Source organism: Coturnix japonica, chromosome 3 (assembly GCF_001577835.2).
Source record: "Coturnix japonica isolate 7356 chromosome 3, Coturnix japonica 2.1, whole genome shotgun sequence".
NCBI lineage: Eukaryota > Metazoa > Chordata > Aves > Galliformes > Phasianidae > Coturnix > Coturnix japonica.
Window position 1 is genome coordinate 21786008 of NC_029518.1, and position 21194 is coordinate 21807201.

General features: G+C 38.5%; 1 long non-coding RNA gene across 2 annotated transcripts in view; it reads left to right on the plus strand.

Moving 5' to 3' along the window:
• Positions 1-15746, plus strand: part of LOC107311199 — a 32809-nt gene extending 17063 nt beyond the window's left edge. For both annotated transcript variants that reach the window (XR_001553921.2, XR_001553925.2), the window contains 3 exons: positions 1216-1405; positions 12652-12743; positions 15690-15746. This is a non-coding gene — a long non-coding RNA (uncharacterized LOC107311199). The remainder of the gene's footprint in view (positions 1-1215; positions 1406-12651; positions 12744-15689) is intronic.
• The last annotated feature ends 5448 nt before the right edge of the window (positions 15747-21194 follow it).

A 21194-nucleotide genomic window follows, 5' to 3' on the forward strand; every position in this document is an offset into this window, starting at 1 on the left:
TGGCAATTAAGCTTAATTAGGGAAGGTTTTGAAAAAGACAGATGAAAGTAAATTATGGGAATGAAAGCAACTGTGCTTTTGGGGACTACGTTCTGTTACATTAGTTCAGTGAAGCATTGCTAATATTGTCACCCGTCTATCACACTTTGACACGCATCCAGAAGTTTGTCAAATCAAGCATTTTTCTCTAGAAGCAGGAATCTCTTAGGAGCACATTCTTCACTTGATCTCTGCTGAACCTGCGGGTTTCTTCAGGAGACAGCAGCGCTTCCATAGTAAGAAGGATAGCTGAGCCTTAATGTGCCCATCCAGTTAAGTTTAGCCTCGTTTCTACGTGGAGTAACAGAAATAATGATGTATGTGGATTTTGATTTTCTTATATGTGCTGGAAGAATTTTTTTGTAATTTCCTATTTTTAATGCTTCCTTAGATTTACAACTGAGCAGTCAGAGTATCTGATTCTGATTTTCCCCAGTGACAAGACCCCTGTAAACAGGCTTAGAGCAGCTCTCAAGCTTTATTCTGCACGGTTTGAGAGTGTATCATCAAACAGGCTCCTTCAGAGCAGAGCATTTCTGTGCTTGGAAACAGGCTGTTCTAAAACTAGGTGCCTGTTCCCTCTCCTACAGAATTTTAAGAGAAAAAAAGTTTAGCATGCTGCAGTCCTCAATGAAACTGAATTGTTTTTCTCCGCCTGGAACTAAATGGTTGTTACTACGCACACTATTATAGTTTATATTGTTACATTGGATTTTATTAAATTATGGAAAATAATTAAGTAGAAAAGCAGGAAACAAAGGCTATGCAGTCTTTTTTAGCTCAAATAGCGTCTGGCATTGCTTTCCACCAGGACAGTGGGATGCTTTTTTCCCTAATGAACTTTTCATGTCCAAGATGAAATGCAGATTCTTTGGACGATTTATTAAGAAAAGCACCAGTTTCATGTGAGCAGTTTTCAAACCAACAGGGAATTTATATATGGAAATCATATATGATTGTAGGGAAACACCTCATAAAAAGAATGACTATGTGGTCAGCAGCTGTAATTTATGTGCATTCTTTTTTAATAAAAAAATGTGTGTTCAGACCAATCTTTTTCATTTTTATAGCAGCTCAACATGATAGCTTCAACTGCAGTTGTTTAACCTTCTGACTTTCTTTGTTTTGCTTTTGAGAGGGAAAAAATGGAAAACTAAAACCAGCACTTTTTTTCAGATACTGGGCTTATTCATGTGTGAAAGGTGCTGTTAGGACACCTTTCTTTGCTGAAGAAAGCTGAAGTGAGTGTTCATGGAAATACTGCCGATAAAAGGGTGTATTAAAAAATGAAAATTGACAAGAGGACGTTAAGTACAAAAAAGAAGATACTTGGATTTGATGGCTGAGCATGAATGGCTGCGTACAGGTAATTGAGATGCACTTCTGTTTGCCTTAACTCTGAATGTTAGATATACAACAGATACCTGCTGTATCTGTTACACAGATACAAAATTTGCAAATGATGTGTGTCTGTGAATTACCATTCCCTACAGGTTAAATTATGTGGAAAGTACAATTAAAAAAATCCATTTCTTGCAAGGATGCTGCAGGCAAACCTCTACATGGGATCTCTTAGTTAGCAGAAAGTTCTATATATAGAACCACAGAATGCCTTTCTGTAGACAATCCCCTTAGCTGGGGAATGTTCTTCAAATCCCTTGTTTTGCTCCACATCTGCAACTGGAAAGTGAAGGATCAGCCTAAGAGTTTCTGGTATGTGAGGTAATACGGAATACTTGCAGGGCAGCTGGCACAGTCTCCTTGGTAGGGTTGTTACAAACCCTCCATAGATTCATTCTTTCATAGAGATGCTGAGATGCTGGGAAAACCTGGTGTAGTTAGTCAGTAGTAGGTGAACACGCCATTTCTCTGCTAAAAGCATAAAACCAGTGTTTATTACTTCCTGCTAGATCACAGAATCTTCACTCATCTGTCATTTTGATGGTAGCCACTCTCTTTTTATCTTCTTCATATTCATGAAGTGCTCTGCCCTACACCTCCTGTAAATTCTTCATTCAAAAAGGTTTCCCAAGGTCTGCAGCGTTGCTGCAGGCATCTTCTACAGCAACTCAGCCTCCACAAGCCCCTGGAACTCGCTCAGGAGGGAATTCTCTGAGGTGAATGAATAAGGCTGGGCAAAGACTGGCATTTAACTTTTGCTCGGTTACTGTCATGGAAAAATCACTTGAATTGGTTCTTTACAGGAACCTACAGAACATAGGGATTTGGTCTTGTGTGATTTGAATAATTTCTAAATTATGTTTTTTATGCCAGAATGCTGTGATGTTATCTGTTGGAAGAGCCAGGAAAAAGCAGGTTCTTTACAGCTCATAGAGACCTGCAGTAGTTGCAGCAACTCTCTCTCTACTTCCCCCCTGCACTAGAGAAATGGAGGCTTGCATAGTGAGCTGCTGAAGAAATGCACGTGTGGAGCAAAGCCCATTATACCCAGATTTCTAGGCATTTTTCAGACCACATTTCTGCAAGGGATATTTAATATGTACAGGTGAAGAAACTCAGGCTTGCTGGTTTCCTTGGATTCCTTTCTAACCTGCTCTCATTTCTCTTTTTCCCACCTCCTCCCCTCTTTTGCGGCTTCCTGGCATAAGTGCCCACAGCAAACCACTGTTCGGGATCCAGGAGCTGTACTCCACTGCAAGCCTAGTGCTAACCTCAGTGACAGCTGCCCAAACGCCATGATCACACATTCCCGGCACCCTGCCCTGCCAGCAGTGGTAGGAAACTCCAGTTTATGTTAATAAGGTGTGGAGGGTAGCCAAAATATTTTCTGAGTTTTCCGGCTTGAAAGGGTAATGAAGCTACCTCTGTCTCAGTAAGCTGGCATAGGTGCAAGCTAAACAACTGCAAAACGTGTTTTCAATGAAAAATACAGTGTACAAACTCTGCAGGTTTAGAACTTTCACTGTAGATTGAGATTTTTCATCTTTCCACTTTTTTTTCCAGCCCAGCTACTCTCCTTCACACAGCAAGAGCAATGTAGGGGGAGCAGGCTGTTTCTGTAGATTAGTTTCATGTACTTATTGCCAGTATGAGAGTCGAACTCAGAAAGATTTCTTAAATGTATCGCTTAATATGAAAGGTAAACCCAAAAACTTATTTCCATAAATTTTGTCCAAAAATCTATGTATTTATTAGCAAAAAACAAACAAACAAACAAAAAAACCCAACAAAAATAAAACCCTCCACACTACTGTAAGCATGGTCAAATTCTTTAGGCTTGATTCAAAAAGCTTGCTCTTTTTGTCATTCCTCTCTGACCTCCTCCCTGTTAGCCCTGTAATGAAAAGCAAGCCAAAGATCTGCTGAGAAATGGGCCAAGCCACTGCTGACCTTTGCAAATCCAATGCCTTCAAAGCAAGAGCTAATCGACATGTTCCCACGCTGTGTGTTGCTGAAACATACGATGCAATTCAAGGAATGAATTCACCATGGTGCAATCTCATTTTGAATCCAGTTTTTTTCGCTATGTGTCAGAGGGTGAAGGAGGCAGAATGTGGTACAGATTATAAACAGCAATCACACATGATAAGTTTCACAAACCTTGTAAGTCTGTCTTTGAAATATTTCTGACTTTGGAGGGGTTCTTCACCTTAAAATTTGAAATGCATCAGCCCCTCCTTTTGTTCAGAGAGACATTTTATTGTGATTTAAAAGGAAGATAAGCCAGTGGCTAGTTAGGCTGAGAGTTTGCACTGAATAATCTCTAGCTGGGAAGAAGAATAGGTCTAGGGTTTATGAAATGACAAGTAACAAAGGTCTGGGAAGATGTTTGTGCACCAACAGGTGCTATAGGTGAATAGCATAGTGATGCAGGAAGAGCTTTGGAATTTGTATTTTAAATTCATCTCTCTCCTACTTTGCATGTGCAGATTTGGTCTGAGTGCTATTACTGGTCCACAGCAAAGTGAACAGGTCCCCCTGTGGAAAATGTTTTACCAGTTCCACCAGGTACTTCAGGTGTATATGCAGTATTGGTACAGGAGCAGCATATTGGCACTCCTCACCTAAATCTTACAGTCTTTTTTTTCTACAGGTCCATGCAGAGCTGCACAGTCTTTGTGTCATGGGAGGAGCAGCTGTTTATGTCCCTTGCAAGCCCCACATGACTTGAAGGGCTGGGTAACATGGTGCACCCACCCTGGGTATGGCACTGCACTGCAGCCTGTTTACATGCCGCAAGTGGTGCCTGTTTGCATAAAGCCACTTTTTGTCTGGAGCAAAAGTGAGAGGACCCATTTGTCATTTAGCCACTGTAGGGCATATGTCATAAGTAGTACATCTCAAGCCATTTTGTCAGTGCCCAAGGGAAGGAGTTCTGTAATTCCCAGTGCAAGGTTCGGTGTCCCTCTCCTGGAAGAACACCACCTCTCAGGCTGGGAAGCCATGGCAAGGCATGGCAGCCAGAAGCCAAGCTGCTCCACATTTGACACCTTACCACAGATCTCCTGGTGTATGGTGTATCCAGCTGTTTTGGTCATACAGTGACACCCGGAGATATTATGACCAATTTATTTCATTATCATCTTTATTGCACAAATGCAATTCCATTAGAGCTGATGTAATGGAGAATCGGGCCCCCAGGCTAATGGTCTAAACTGTACCCTGGCTTTGTAAGCTGAGCTTTCAAATGAAGCTTCAATGCTCTCATTTTCAAGTTGTCCTTAGCAAAGCAAATGAAAATATATCATTGTTCTCAAGTCTGCTGAATGAAGCAAGTCATTCTTTTTTTTTCTTTTCTTTTTTTTTTTAATTATTTCCATAACCATGAATAGTAATTTCATCTATTCATGACTAGCTTATAAAAGAGTTTGCTAACTAGCCAGATTTGGAGAACTTTCTCATCAAGTGTTGCAATAAGATAATTGTTTGCATTTTTATTAATCTCTCAACATTTTTGTTATTTTCAGTCTCACAATTAGATTTTCCAGTCTTCTGGATATCTGGATTTTGGAGAAGAGATTCTATAGACTGGATGGGTAACAGCAGTTACCAGATAAATTTAATGTTGGGAAGGGCAGTGGGCTAATTTATGTGCTTTCTCCCTGCACTGACACCTTTCGCTGTGGCACTCCGTTCTAGTCCTGTGGCAGAGATTATCTTTGCACAGAGGGAGCCCTTATCAACATGGTTACATTTACCTTTAAGATTTGCTGCTATTTTGTAGGTCAGTAACAAATGCCTTTGTGATAGCTCTTGGTCCTGGCCTTCCAGTACCTGTATAAAAAGAAAAGAATGGGAGAGGAGCTCTAACTTTGTTAGTTAAAAGCATTGATAGATTTTAATTTCTGACTTTTTAAAGTCACACCAACATCAAGCATCTTACTATACATTGGAAATGCAAAGCTTTTGTGTCTGTAACAGGCGCCTTGTACTGTGAATTCCACAGAAAGAGATGCATAGGACTGAAACGAAGTTTCAGCTTAAAGAAATGGCATTTTCTCTGCTCCCCCCTCTGATTTACCTTTGAAGTAAACATTTGTATGAATCTTCTTTTGTTCCTCAGCTGGAGTAAAATTCCATGTGCTCTTCCTTAGATTACCCACTATTTAGGTAAGGTCTTGGAGAGGAATGATGATTTATGGTACTGCAAAGTACGAGCGGATACAAACAGGCTGTGTCTCTAATAATGTTGTTCTTGCAAACCACTGTGCCAAGAAATCAAAAAAACTGATAGCATTTAGATATAAGTAATATTATGTAATATGTAGAAATTTGACCTGATTTGAAAAAGTTGCACTGTGTCTTATTCTTCTCTTCCTTCTTCCTTTTATTATTTTACATGTGTTCATGTTTTCACAATTGCATGTTGTGGTTGCATGCTCACATTCTTAAAACTTCCAGAGAAAAACAGCACTTACAGCATGTATATTGCCTACGAAAGGTTCCCTGTGACCTATGATATTGTAAGATACTCAGTTTGATTAAAGATTGAACAGCTTATTCTGAATACAGTCTCTAAGCAAGTAAAAGAATGGAAGGTTATCAATCAAGAGTAGTCATGTATTGACCAGGGGGAAATCATGCTTGACCAATCTGGTAGCTTTCTATGATCTCATGACTGACTGCATAGACGAGGGAGAGCAGTGGATGTTGCATACCTTGGCTTCAGCAAGGCTTTTGACACTGTCTCCCACAATGTCCATGTAGTGATTAATAGATTAATACTTTTGTTCCTTTCCTGCTCTCAGGAATGTCAGAATCCATAACAGGAGAGGAGATCCTGGCTTCACAGAGTGTATGTAGATCCTCAAATCATTGCAGAAATTGCTTTGATTCTCTGAGAGTTTGAGCTTTTTCTGGCCCAGAGGCACTGAACATCTCATTTGGGAGGATATCATGGAGCGTTATACTGCATAAATGGTAGCTGGGCTGCTGTTGAACAATGAGCCCTAAGAGAAGGACAGAACAGAAGCTATATCCAAAAGCACATCCCTACTGTGTTTTTTGTTTGATTTTCATTATACTCTAGGCCTTAATTAATTTAAAATATTTTTTCTTTTGTCTTCTCTCACTCACTGACTGCTGCTTACTATATTTAAAGCAAATGTCTCCAGAAGAGAGAAGGTCTTTTTGAAAGTGCTGCTGAGCTTTTGTGCAAAGCTCAGATATTTTTTTCTGCGTGACCTGTGGAGAAATAAGAGTAGCTCAGTCCGTTTTGTGGTGAAGTTCTCCAACTTTAGTAAAGACTTAGACTACAACAAAGATCAAATTACAAAGGCAAACACAAAATCATTAAGGAAGTGGACAGTTTGCAACAGGAGTAGGAGAGTAAGCCCTATTCATCCTCAGGTAATGGCAATTTGCCGCTCAGCTGGTACTGTAAACATAACAAAGAGTTTTTGTCACAGAGAAGAAGTCTGAAAAGGTGTCAGTCTGCAAAACTGAAGGAGCTGGCAGGATTTTTGATGCAGAAACAAACCTGCTAATTGTTTTCCCTTTTGTTCATTTTCTCTCACTACAGTCCAGAGCCAAAATCATTTCAGTAGCTTTCAAAGCTGGAAGCTAACCAGGTTCTCAGAATGGGCTCCAGTTCACTCAGGGATGGCAAGATGTATACTTTTCTTCTTCTTTATGATATTGTTAAAAGCTATGTGCTGCTCTCCAGCGTGTTAAAAAATTTATTTGAGATAAGTTAGCTAATTGAGGAAGATCCTTACTTTCTATTTGAAGAGAATAAATTTGCTGTGTGCAAATAAAAATAAGGAGAAAAACAGAGGTGTGACTACAAATGAAAAGAATAGTGAAATCTACATTATGGTCTACATGCCATGCACAGCCCTTTCACTGAGGAAGCACACTGCTTAATGTCTCCTTTGCAGCCTACATAGTCTGAAAAATTACTCATGCTATTAGGGATCCTGGGGAACCTGAGATAACTACCAGGGAATTAGGCACACTGAGCATGTGTACCTTGACAGAGATCAGTCTAAGTCACTGTTTTCTGGTGATATGTTGTGCATGTTGCTTTCCTGCATCCAGAGGAGGAAGTCTTGATATTCCTACAAAACAACAGGAGCTTGTGCATCTGATAGTGCCAAACGATTTCCAAGGTACAAAACCAATAATTCAGGGGCAGTATCACACAGACTGCTGTAATAATTTAGGGCGAGCTGTGTGAGTCTGGGCTCAGACTGACACAGGTTGTGTATGCCAAGTTAAATGTTGAATTTAAAGCATCATATTAACAATCATCTGAATCAGTACAGAAACTGTGAAGTTTAGTGTCTATAGCCAACATGGGATTAAAGCTCTATGGCTCTGCAAGTCCACTATGAACACATAATAACGTTTTTCTTCTAACAATTACATTTGCATAAAATGTATCAGACTGTGGTTTGCTGATTAAGTTTAAAGAACAGACGAAGTAAAGTACAGTAACTTTGAAAGTATGAATTGATCTAAACAGGGCCGTATTATTTACAGGAAAATGAACCGAGATTACTGATGGCTCACTGCACAGGAACAGCATTTGCTGTAATAGAAAAGTGTATACCATGGATTAACTCAGTCATTTTTGTAGTGGCCTGTTTCTCATTTTACATGCCCGGCACTTTGATCCATACTATAATGTAGGTACATACAATCCTGGGAAATTTGCTGCCCCAAACTAAAGATTAAATAATTTAATCAGAGGTACTTTTACAGGGATTTTTCAAACTATTTTAATTATGCTTCATTGTGTACTGCCTGTATCTTTCTGTGTATATTATATCTAGAGGCAATTTAAGAATACAACCTGCCTGTAAGCTCAGGTGTTTGAAAGGTTTGAAAGCAATCAAGAAACTGGTTACTTGTTATAATTTGCAGTGCCAGAATAATGAACTTTTGAATGTGTTTTTCTTCTCTTAAGCATATTACTCTTTTTATGAATTTCTGTCTTTATTTTTGCCATTCATCTGCTAGTAAATATATTTTGAAGTACTTCAAAAATAAATGATAGCAAGATGGTGGTTTTGGACAGATTTTGAGCTCTGCTATGTTTCTACAACTTCACAGAACATTCAAGGGCCTGAGAGCTGTTATTCCACACATAAGGTTGTGTAATTCAGACTAAATTTTGTCCATTTACATCTGTGTTCAGAGAAGATGCTGTAGCCATGCAGATCCCTAAAGCCAGACTGGTAATCCAGTCCAGTTCTTCAGTACTGTTTTAACTGTTGTACTCACAACTTTTGTGAACTTCATATAGCTTAGATTGTGGGATATAGGTATAAAGATAAAATGAGCTCTTAGAGATGAAAACCACTGATATTTTTTACTAATTTCTAGATCTCCTATGTCATTAATGCTCTTTGGGAAAGTTCTGATTTACAAAATATGATCTCATAATGTGTTTTATCTTATTGGCTTTTTGCCACATTTACAGAATGTGGTGTGTCCATACAGAGGCATCCAAACTGCATGCTTCAGCAGTGTATGCATGAAAAGAAAGAGTACAAAGCTGTTTTTCATTTCTGGAAACAGATCCTAGTTATACCTCCAACTGAATTTTTTATTATTGGTTTTGTGGTTCTGGTTTTGATTGAGTTTGTTTATTTGTTTGTTTGTTTCGTTGCTTGGTCCATTGATTTATTTTTTTTAGTTGTTTACTGTATGCTCCCAGGAAAAGTCTAGGTTTCAGAAGTTTCATCAGTTTAATGCTTCTGAAAGCTTTACTGGAAGCCATGATTGTCTGCTCACAAATGTATTGCCTATGACACTTTCAGAACTATTCAGGAAAAATCCCTTACAACACAAGGGGAAAAAAAAAACGAAAAATGTGATCCTGATCAGAAATCAAAACTATATCAGTAAAAAGCAGGATCAAATATGAGCTGAACAGGGATTAAGTTGCCAGTTTTATTCAGTTGAGATCACTTTGAAGGATCTGGCTCTTCAGGAAAAGCTGTGAAGGTCAGCCATTCTACAGTTTCTGTTCTTTGACAATATGTTATCTTAAAAACAAATACATTTTTCTTCTTGTCATCTTTTCACCTTTTTCTCATCTAGCTATATCTTTACAATTATGAATTAGTTATAGATGGATAGACATTAATTTTATTTTATTTTATTTTATTTTATTTTATTTTATTTTATTTTATTTTATTTTATTTTATTTTATTTGGCAGACCTTTACATCTTGGCTTTTTTCCCCTCCCTTGGCTTATTTGTTGTTTTTTTTTTTAAATCTCTGTTGAGGGAATGCAAATACCATTATACTCACTTATCAGATGTTTTTCCAAACAATATTTGAATACCTAGAAGTAAGAAAGTTGTTCTCTTGCTAGTCATCTACTGCTATGCACTCCTGATTATTTGCATTTAGATATGAGAAGTTAAGAAACAACATCTAAATTACCAAAAACAGACTAATCTCTAAAACTGGAGCTGGAATATTCAATATAACTTCATAAGAAAAGGCGGTGCTTAAGAAAATAACAAGGAGCATTTAACAGCTTTGTACAAAGTATTATTTTCCAGGGAGCATTCAACCCAGTTAGAACTGGGAAATTTAGAAACTGTATAGAAAGTCATGCCCTCAATAGATCTAATCACTGCCTAGGTCAAGAGTGGGTTTAGATAAAGTTCACATCCAGATGCTTTGCCATCCATTGGTGAAAAAGATGATGCTAATTTGAACATCTGATACGTAGCTGATACACAGTTCATGTATTTCTAACCTTGTTAAGCACCGCCTTTTTATAAATCTTCATCTTTTTTTAGCCTGGATTTTACTCTTCTGGCTACAGCTTTTATAGGACTAGTTTTGTTCTTGTTTTTGTAGCATTTTTCACAGTTTCCACCATAATACTTACACACTTGTAGAACTCTAGAGTTATTTCAGTTATGTAGGCTTTAGTTAATAATCATCAATGACCTAGTCAAAGCATGAGATGTGATACTCATTAGCAAAAGCACAGTGTTTTACAAATGCAATGATGGTACACAAAAATATTAAACTGTTGGGAAGTTTGGTAATATACTTTGGGCATGTTTTTCACATGCTTGTCTAGGAGATGGATTACTGTATGAAACAGGTTAATTTCTCCATTCTGCTCAGATAAATCCAGTGTGATTCTAATTAGTAGAGTCAACTCGATGGTCTGCCTCTCTGTTTATTTGACTATGGCAGTGAGGTTGTTATGTATATCAGATTGTGGCTTTCTGTTGTAATTAGACCACATCAGCAAAGTGTTATCTGGACCTATATGAAGCATAGCTGATAGAGACTCAATTTGACAACTTGTGCTGTGTCAGTTTCTCTCACTTTCATTTAGAAAACCATTGAGAAAAACAAACAAGCAAACAAAAACACAATAAAACAAGAATATGACATGACAGTTCCTCTCAGTGCTGATAGTGTTGATCAACCTCCTACTTTCTCAGGACGTAATACATGCTTAGTATTTATCAAATAGGAATGTCATGGACTACTTTGCTGACTGAGGAAAGCAGTACTTTTTTCAGTCAGAATAGATATACATCTTTACCTCCTTAACTGGACAAAATGGATGATAAATAATCACTTTTATCACCTTTCTGAAATAATTAACTTGTCTACTCTTATTGTAGAGAATACCAAACCATCCAACTAGAAAGCAGGCTTTGTGAATTGCCTTGCTGAATTCCTAGTTGTTTGCTCTGGCAGTTTCCAATGAAGCAGCTGGTTGTCTTTGGAAAGCTATGCCTGTTGTTTTGAGTTTGAACATCATGTGTCTTTAATTTTCAGCACTAGCCAGAGGGATAAGTATCACAAATATCTGCTTGAAGGCCTCTTGCCCTTGGGAACCAAATATATACTTGGCAGCCTCTCTGACTGTGGGACTGAAGAGAGAATCAAAGTTGACTCATTGCTTTATATCCTCTGAGGCAGAAGAAAGAATAAAAAGGGCAATTGCTGCTTCCTTCAGTTGCCTGAAGCAAGCCTTTCCTAGTTTGCAAAAAATAAACTAATGCCATTTTCTAAAATGATCTGCCCTCTATATGAACACAATGTTCCATCCAGTCTCACACAGCTAATCCTGAGACTGTACTCTCCCTAGACTTCTGTGTTTCCTAGTGCAGTCTTGAATGGGGTTCAGAGCCTACTTGAGTTACCCCAAGTTAACTGTAATCAGAAATGGATAGTTACATCTTTTGCTCAATGTTCATCTCCAATGGAATCTTGTTCTTCAAGTCAACAAAAACAAACACTAACTGAAGTCACAGAATTGTAGTGGATGGGAGGGACCTCTAGAGATCATCAAGCCCAGCTACAGCAGACAAATTAGTTCACAGAATGCTGTGTGCACTGCTGGGGGCTGTGGAGTGAGCCTTATTTTTTCTTTCTATGCTGTTAACATGTTTTGATCTCCTACTGCATGATTAAGGCCAAAAAAAATGAAGGTCAACCTATGACTTTCAGCGAAGCAACGTTTATTACCATGCCACTGGGTATGCCTCCCAAAGATTCCCAACTTTAGATCTGATGCTGAAATGAAACAAAGATGTTAGTAACATCATAATACATAGGAGAAGCCTAAGCCCCAATGTATGCATTAGTTAAAGATCAAGCATGATGCCAGATGATCTTTGATTCATTTTAGAAATGTTGCTAGGCAGAGCTCCAAGCTTGCACCAAGTGATGCCAAGATATGTGCTCCTGCCTCCATCATCCCTTATCTAAAGTGGTCTAACTGCCAGAAATAATTTGAAAAACTTCACATATTTTGCAGGTTGCTCTTTTCTACATAAATATTGTTACTTAGTAATTTTCACTTAAAAACAGAATTCAGGTCTTGCATTTGAGATCAGTAGAGGATCTGTCTTTAAGACAGTGCTTACACTTTTCTAGGAAAGCTATTCTTATTATTTTATAATCAGCTTAACTTAGCGCAAAAGTCTTACATAAGAAGTAGGCAATTACCAACTGAGAAAGTCCAGCATTCTTTTCTTTCTTAGAATTCAGATTTGCTGTTAGTCCCTAAGTTCAGTGCTTTGTAAGGGTGTATACTTTTGAATTGTTAAGAGACTTGTTATACTACACAAATACGGAAAGAATTTTATCTGAGGAATAAGCTCCAAAAGATGAATGAATATATTACCTTAACACAATCTTGTCTTATCTTACAGAAAAGTGATGCAGAACCCACTGGAATTTGTTGCTGTCTCAAAGCTGAAGAAGACTAGAATCAAAATGATTCTAGTTATTCCTGGCTTTAAAGGTAAATTGCTATGACTTTTTAGATGTTTTATTTTAAATACGCATATATGTTATTGGATTATATTTTTATTTATTTATTCACTCTGTCTGTCACCCAGAATATGGTATTGATTTGTAAGGAATCCATACAACTTTGGGAGTATATTCTGGCATCCAACTGTGCAATTAGTACTGAAGGCCCATGATTTTTTTACTTCTTGACATTCTTGATTCCATTAGTATCTTTTATGTCTTCTATCTGTAATTTGTTGTCTTGGAATGACAGAGACTCTCAAAGCAATGTAACTTGCTTTGTATAGAAGAGCCAGAGAAAGGTGTGTTGCAATGCAAAGTTCATTTGTTTCTTCTTCCTTACTCCTTTTAGCCCTTATTTACACACTCAAGGTCAGGCTGGATCAGGGTTTGAGCAACCTGATGTAGCTGTAGGTGTCTCTGTTCATTGCAGGGGAGTTAGACTAAATGACCTTTAAGGGTTGCTTCCAGCTCAAATGATTCTATGATTCTGTAGGAACCATCCTGTATGCTTTTTCATGGACATGGAAGGCACTCTGTACTTGCACAAAGGCTGAAACAAGAAAAGCAAAGAGTTGATACTAAAAGAAAAGAATTCAGGAGGATCTATAAAAAGTTTAAATTGTTAAAACATGTATGTGGGTGTGTGCAAAAGGGAATAAAGCATAATTAAGCCATAGAAGCCTCAGCAGGACTCTGAACATTGTCTGAACTTTGTTCAGAATGCATTGCAGTTTGTTTTAAGGAAACATCAAGAATACCCACATCCTTAGAAATGGGACTTTTTTGTAGTTTAGCATTTATACTAACAAATGCATGAAGACAGCCCTTTCCCAGACCATTCTGCTGTGGCACAGGGAGTTTGTTGTAGGAATTTATGAAGGCAAACATCCTCGTCTGCTGAAGAGTTGGGCTGTGTATCTTAGGCTGAGCTGAAAGCTAGGGGATGTTTTGCTACCCTTCACTAGAAAGGGCACTGGTGTACTTTTCCAGCCAGGGCAGGCAGCCAGCTCTATGATTCCCTATCATGGTGGGCACAGCCCTCTGACATGCTCGGGGTGTTCCTTGTGTTCACACTGATGCCCAGAGGAGCATGAATGGGTGAGAGGGGGTAGCTTTGCTAGTTCTCCTTTGAAGTAGGAGAGAGCAGAAGGAAGAGTGCCAGTCACAGAAATGTATCTTCTCAGCTACTGGAGCAGCATTTCTAATTGCCATATAATGTGGACAGCTTAGGTTTGATGCCCCCATTAAGTGACACAGACCCAGACACTGCTCTTCCCTTTCCTGCCCCTGCCCCCTCCTATGTCCCTGCTGCTTCCTGCAGGTGAGCCTGCGTCACCACTGCTGAAAGCCACCTAGGCTGCTCCTTTAGAAAACCCTGAGGCTGACAGAAAAAAATACAAATGTGAGCTTCATGCTGCTCTATAAATGTGACAGGTTTTGTTGATTGAATCTATTTCTGCAGTCACCTCTGCAGATCCCATCTCCTGAGAGCACCCAGTGAAACTCAGGGGGCAAACCTGGAGTTAGATGGGGCTTTTGGTCTCCACTTAGCCAGCCAGACTTCTGATAAACTCTTCTCATGGTCCCAAGAATTCAGGGCTGTTAGGACCCAGTCCTGCCCCTTGTCAGGGCAGATTTCTTCCCCAAAATGATATATTCTGAATGTTCAGCTGACACTTTTGGATCAAGAGACTTCTTCTCTGGCATATTAGCATAATGTTGTGGCTGGGAAAGAAATGAACAGTGATAATGGTGAAATTATGAAGACTAATGAGAAATTGAGCTGTTATCTATCACATAAATACACATTCTAACATACAGAAAAACCACAGTGCCAACTGGAAATACTGCAATCCTCGGGGAAAGAAAAGAAAAAGAATTTAGTCAGAAGTGTCATGTTTTTACATCTGGTCCACCTAAAAAAAAAAAAAATCTGACCGTTTTGAAAATGGCTGCCAGCCAAGATTTCAGTAATATTTGTACTGGGTTTCTGCTCACAGAAGTGATTTATGTCCAAGTACTCTCTGGTTCTCACACTACAATAATGATATTGTTTGCTTACCATTTTATTTGGACATTCTGCCTACTACATAATATATCCTGAACCAGTATAGTGTCATTTATAGGCACATGCTGCATTTCTGTGTGCACTGAATGTAAGTTTTTAAAGGTGAAGAGAGTATCCATATCTTTTTTATCAAGAAAATAACAGTTTTTAGTGAAATTATTCTGATGTGTGAGAAGGGAAGTCAGAATTAGGTCAGGATGCATAGACTCAGAGGCATTTTTTCCCATAGAGTTAATATAATTTCCTAGGAAAGAGGTGAGCCCAGATCTGCATGTTCCCTAGGAGGCGTGAGGCAATCAGTCTGAAAAGGAAGGACAGTTGGGTCCAGCTGTGGTAAAAGAGGTCATCTGCACAGAACAGTGCATAAGCACGTGCTCCAAGAGTTCAGACTTTGCTTCATGATGTTGCTGGGGAGGTTCAGTTCATATACTTGAGCTGAAAAGTCTGTCTGCACAACAGGCAGCTTGCTTTGCACATTTAAGACCCACATCCATGCTAATTTATTGTACTTCCTTTGGGTGATTTGGCATAGAGTACAGAGGAAAGGGAAAACATTCAAAAGACTAATGATGGAAAAGAGAAGATAGCAAAAAAAAACCAAAAAACAAAACAAAACAAAAAAAAACCAACCTGCAGGTTTACCCTGCAATCAGAATTCAAGAATATGCAGTTTATATCAATGTCAATATGACAAGCTGTCTTTTTCAGTGAAGTAACATTGTGGGTTTTTTGTATAAATAGTAAACTCCAACAGATATTTCAGTGTTTTTCCCACATGAGAAGCTGAAAGTGTCCATCATCATAATGATAAAACAAAGTAATAATACATGTGGATTGTCTGTTGCTTTACTTTTCTCCTTATAGATACAAAAGACAAGACAGATGAGAGAAAACAAGAAGAAAAATCACTGTGGAAGAAAAAAACAACTTGCAGTATTCAAAGGTTTGTGTTTTTGTTGTTAGTTTTTTGTTTGTTTTTTGTTTTACAGAAAGTACCTTTGTTTTAAATGTAGATATTATCCTTTTCAAAATATGTCAGATAAATCAGAACTAAAAAATAATATTTAGCTGGGACTTACAGTTACATAGACATTGAGGCCAACAGTGTTATGATCACTGTCTCACATGACTCATATAAAACTCACCTCACCTGGATCTTGGCTGGTAGGAACAGGAGCACCATCAACCATAAGCCTATAAGCATATGTCACAAGTGTACATACACTGAGACAGAGAATCTGAGTTTTGGTTTGCAAGAACCCACTGTCAGGCAATTTTTGTGTTGTAGATTTTTATAGAAGAGATTCTTTTTGTGCTTTGCTGTGCCTTACACTACATATTACATTGCAAGGTTGTATAGATTTGCCTCCAGTAACTACAATTACACAAACATGTAACAAAAAGTGTTAAGGATGCTCCAGAAAGACTGTGAAAATCATGACAGGAGTTCGTGATAGCTACTTAATTCTCTGAATGATGGAACTTTGGTGAAACTTCATTTGGCACTCTCAAAATTTCAACAGGAAAAACAAGTGATTCTCAAAGGATCGCTCAGGAGCCAGCTTATTTGTTTTAGAGGGCTGTTGATTGAGCTCTTGTATTTTTGACTCTGATGAAGTTTATCTTTTGTTCTCTTCAATTTAGTATCCTCTGCTTTCTGAAGACAGTGTACCAAATCATGGTGGGGAGAAAAAAAGGAGTAAACCAGCTAGCAGCAATCAAACGCTGGAGCCTGTGTACCAGCATTAATTGCAATGACACAGCCTATGAACCTTTTGAAGGCACAGAGAATATTAGAAGTAGAAAGCAGAGAAACTTTAGATAGAGGGAAGTAACCTTCACATTTTGATAAGCTACAAAAAAAGCCTGTTCCAAGCAGAGGTGTTTTACATTACTGCATTCCTGTTGGCTGTTTGGAGGGTTTCATTAGATGTATGAACTTCTTGCTATAGTAATATAGTTCAGGCACTATTGTGGCTCTTTATGATACTGACTACCACAAGTCATGTATACAAACCTAGGAAGTATTTGTTTATGTGGAATACCTACTTAAGTGGGCTACAAATCATTTAAAGATGCCTATGATATGAATCATACCACAATTTCACGGATAAGTGGAAACATTATGCAACTTATTGAGTTTTTAAAACACTAACGAATGTGAACTACACAGCAGACTTGAGCTGGACCTTTTCACCCCTCCTAATATATGCCGTGGCTATTTAATATTCCTCACTAGGGAGTAATGCTGGCATACAAGTCAGCAATATATTAGGCTCTGGAGCCATGAACCTAGTGAGAACACAAACTAAACTGATTTTCAATTTTGGTACATTACAAAAAGGGCTATTATTATGGGGTTAGAGATGTCAAAGTTGGTGACCTGGTATAATGAAGTATTCCCTGCTACATAGTCAAGCATGAAAAGTAATTGGAGGCGGTGTAAACTTTTAGAAGCCTAGGGTCTTCTCTCCCTACCCCTAATTAAATATTCTTTTGCAAACACTCTTTTACATTTTTATGAAGCATTATAAAAGCAGAAATGATGCTCCTGTAAAACTTGCAGTTGATGAAGAAATGTGTTTTTTAAAAGGAGGTCACATCTTAACGCTTGGGTTACTTACATAATGCACTGATGAAAAGCAAGTTGCTACCTGCCAGCTAGGAATGACATTAAAATATTATGGCAGCATGTGACCAGCTTTAGAGCTTAAAATCTTGAAAGGACACAGACAATGTCCCCTTTGAAGAAAATTCCTGAAGATCACTTTACAATTTTTGCTAAGCTTTGAAACACAGACTAAAATACCCCATGCCCAAGCAGCAAAGATGAAAGTTGTTATTTCTCAGCTGCAACTTTTACATCTAAGAAACAACCTCTTAAGTGTGCACCGGTCTTTCAACATGTCTGTAAAAGGAAAGAGGTTTGCATTTATCCTTATGGAATTGTGTACAAATACTGTAAATCCCCTACTACAGGTTTTCAAAAGTTCTTCATATCCTGACTTACTGCACCGGCTTTGACCAAGTTACTCCTGGTTTCCCTGGTAAAATACAGTGTGAGCTGGCACAACATCTCTCCTGGTTTACTAGACTGCAGAGGGCACTCCTATATAACAAGGAATTGCAGCCTCTAGGCTCATTTACTTTTAGTCCCAAACATTCATTGTTGTTTTTTTCTTCCTTAATAAATAATTAATGACACTATTATTACACTAAAAGGAAAATATTATTCTTGACAGTTGGCTTTGTTGTGATTATTTAATTTTTGCCCCCAAGTTTATACAATTACAACATCGTCAATGCTCTTATCAGAATTCAGGTCAGTAGCCTCAGAAATTAAACATTTACAGAAGGACTACCTCTAATATAGCATCCCTAGGCATAACTTGAGCAAGGAGTGGAAGGAGACATCCTTTGTCACATGCCTGGAAAGTTGTGAAAGTTCTCTCTGAGGCAGGTCATCCATGGAGCAGTATGGAAACCACTTTCCTCTTATCGCATCTCCAGAGCATGTTTGTTGGAAGCATTACCTTAATGTGGATTTTAGCTGGGATAGATTACTGGAAGAAACAAAGTAGCCTCTTAAGCAATAGATCCTGAGTTTTGGGTGAACCTTACGCTGTTCCTCAGGGACTTGATGAATGAGATGTGGCCAGAGAGCTGCATTTTGCCCAATGTAGCAAAAGCATAGGGTGCAGACCATGTGCCAAAAGAGTGCTATGGACTGGGGACTTTTTGAATAGCAGACAGATGGGATATGGCTTCCACACAGCTCCACTTCTAGAGCTGTTCCATTAGGCCATTAAAACCTTGAGATGCCCTAAGAAGCAAGTGTGGTTTATGGTAACTGTGGTCCCACCTCACCTTTCTGCTTTATGACTGAGACTTAAAGCCTGTAATTTGGCTGAATGGCTTTAAACCAACAGAATTAATTCTGGAAGCTCAGCTGATAGATGTACAGCTCCTGCATTACACTTTAAATATTTTCTTCCAATATTTACCTTTTTTCACTGAGAACAAGTCCATGCTAACTTTGGCTTCTACACAGGATACAGCTTGTGTATCAACAACAGACAGCAAATGGGTCATTCTGTTTTCTGTGGGCAGTGGAAAGTGATCTGCCTTTTCACACTTACTTCTGGAAGCTTTTCACGAGGAAAGTGTAAGATCAAGCTATTGCTGTGCGAAAGCAGAAGGACAAAGGGGCCTGGCTGCTGGAGTAACAAAAATACTTCCACAGCTCAGTCCTGACTCATGCTTATTTTCAAATCAAGGACCACATTTCAAGTGAGATATTCGTTCAGTAAAATATGCACATTTCTTATTTCATTACCATATGCTATATATCTCATGCAGTGGTTAAGTAAAGAAGGAGTGTGGAAAAGGTTATAATTTGGGGGAACTGTAAACATTAAGATTCTATTGAATGGGATTTTCCCTCGTTCTGTACTGTTGTCTCACTAGATAAAAACACTGCGCTTTATGATTAAGCTAATTGATCTGGACAAACCAATCTGCAGTCCTAGAAGCCTGGATTTTCAAATGTGCTGAGTACAGGCAGCTGCATCTAAAGACAGTGGGGGCATTTAAAGTGCAATTAAATGTGAAGTTCTCTAAAAATTCAGGCCAGAGGCTGGCTGTAAGGTTAGAATAGAGATGCTTCCTTAGCTCATGGGTACTGTGAATAATGTGGCAGACTAAGAAGCTACACTGAAAAGACTATGTAAAGATGAAGTCTTTCATCAAAGTGGTGTTTGAATATAAAAAAAAAAAAAAAAAAAAAAGAAAATGCCTTGAGCCAAAAAGAAAAATAAAAAGAAAACAAGAAGGTATAGCTTGCCTCTTTGTGAACTGAATGGATGTAGCATCTTGTTCCCCCTTACTCCTCCCCCCCAATATATGTACTTAATACATATACCACATGGTCAGAATTAGTTTTATGCAAGCACATTTAATTCTAGCATTCCCCAATTTTTTAACATATGTAATATGCATAAAGAATATGTATTTGAGTAATAAATATTTATAGAATCATTGAATAATTCAGGCTGGAAGAAATATTAGTAGGTCATATAGTCAAGCCTCTGCTTAAAACAGGGCCAGTGCCGAAGTCAGCACAAATTTTTCAGGGCTTTGACCAGTCGGATCTTGGTAATCAAGGTACCATTCATGATGCCTTGAGGCAATTGGTTCCATTGTTTACCTATGGGAAAGATCTGGCATTTGAAGGCAGACGTCTTTCTATACAGATATTTAGCTCAGCTTGTACTGAGGATATATCTAAATGTTGTTAAAATTCAGGGTTGGAAAAACAGAAGGAGAAAAGCTGGTATTAGCCCTAGTACACATATGCTACAAATAAATTTGTGTTCTAAAACGTTAGTATTGCAAACCTGAGGTTTCTGAGAGTTAAAAATTACTGCAATTTATATATTTCATATGTTTTGTCATGTCATATCAGTCATATTTTGGAATTTGATTGCACTATTTAAGTCTGGTGAAATTAAGTAAGACCTCATACTATAAGTATAAGACAGTCTTGAATGCATAGAACTTAGAAGCTGCAGTCATCAATTTTCTGAATGCCTAAAGCAGAAAAACACTTACCCAAGTATCTTGGTTTGGATCTGTTTGCTAAGTTTCCTGAATCACACAAGCTTTTAAGAGCATCAAATGAACCTGGGAACAGTTGTCTTAAAAATGGATGAGAACACTGAATATTTAAATAATCTTGACTTTAGCAACTTTAGCAATGTTTTTCAGTGCTGTCTTCTGTAACCTACTCATAGACAGTCTGATGAAGTACAGCAATAATGGACAGTGGTGGGTGGACTCAAAACTTGCTTGACTTTTGAATTGGGTCCAGTGGCACAGCGCCTGTTTGGAGGCCAATCACTAGTTGTATACCCAAGTTGTCAGTACTAGGGATACTTTATTAATTACCTGGATGATAGAACAGTCTGCACCCACAGCAAGTTCTTTGAGAGGAGTGGTTGATAGACCATATGGCTATGATGCCACTCAGAGGCACCTCAAGATGCTGGAGAAAGGGGTTAATAAGAACTTTATGAAGTCCTGGGAGGAATAATGGCTGGTGCTGCTACATGCCAGCGTGTAGGTGGCTGGAAAGTAGCCTGGCAAAAATGGCTCTGGTGAGTCTGATGGGCACCAGATTGACCAGAAGCCACAAACTCACCAATGCAACAAAACGCCAACAGCATCCTCGGCTGCATCAGGAAGAGCATTGCCAGAAGGTTGATGGAGGGGATACTTCCTGCCTACTTAACACAGATGGGACATACCTGGAGTGCTGGATTTAGTTCTGGATTTCTCAGGACAGCAAAGACACAGACATTCTGGGGCGTA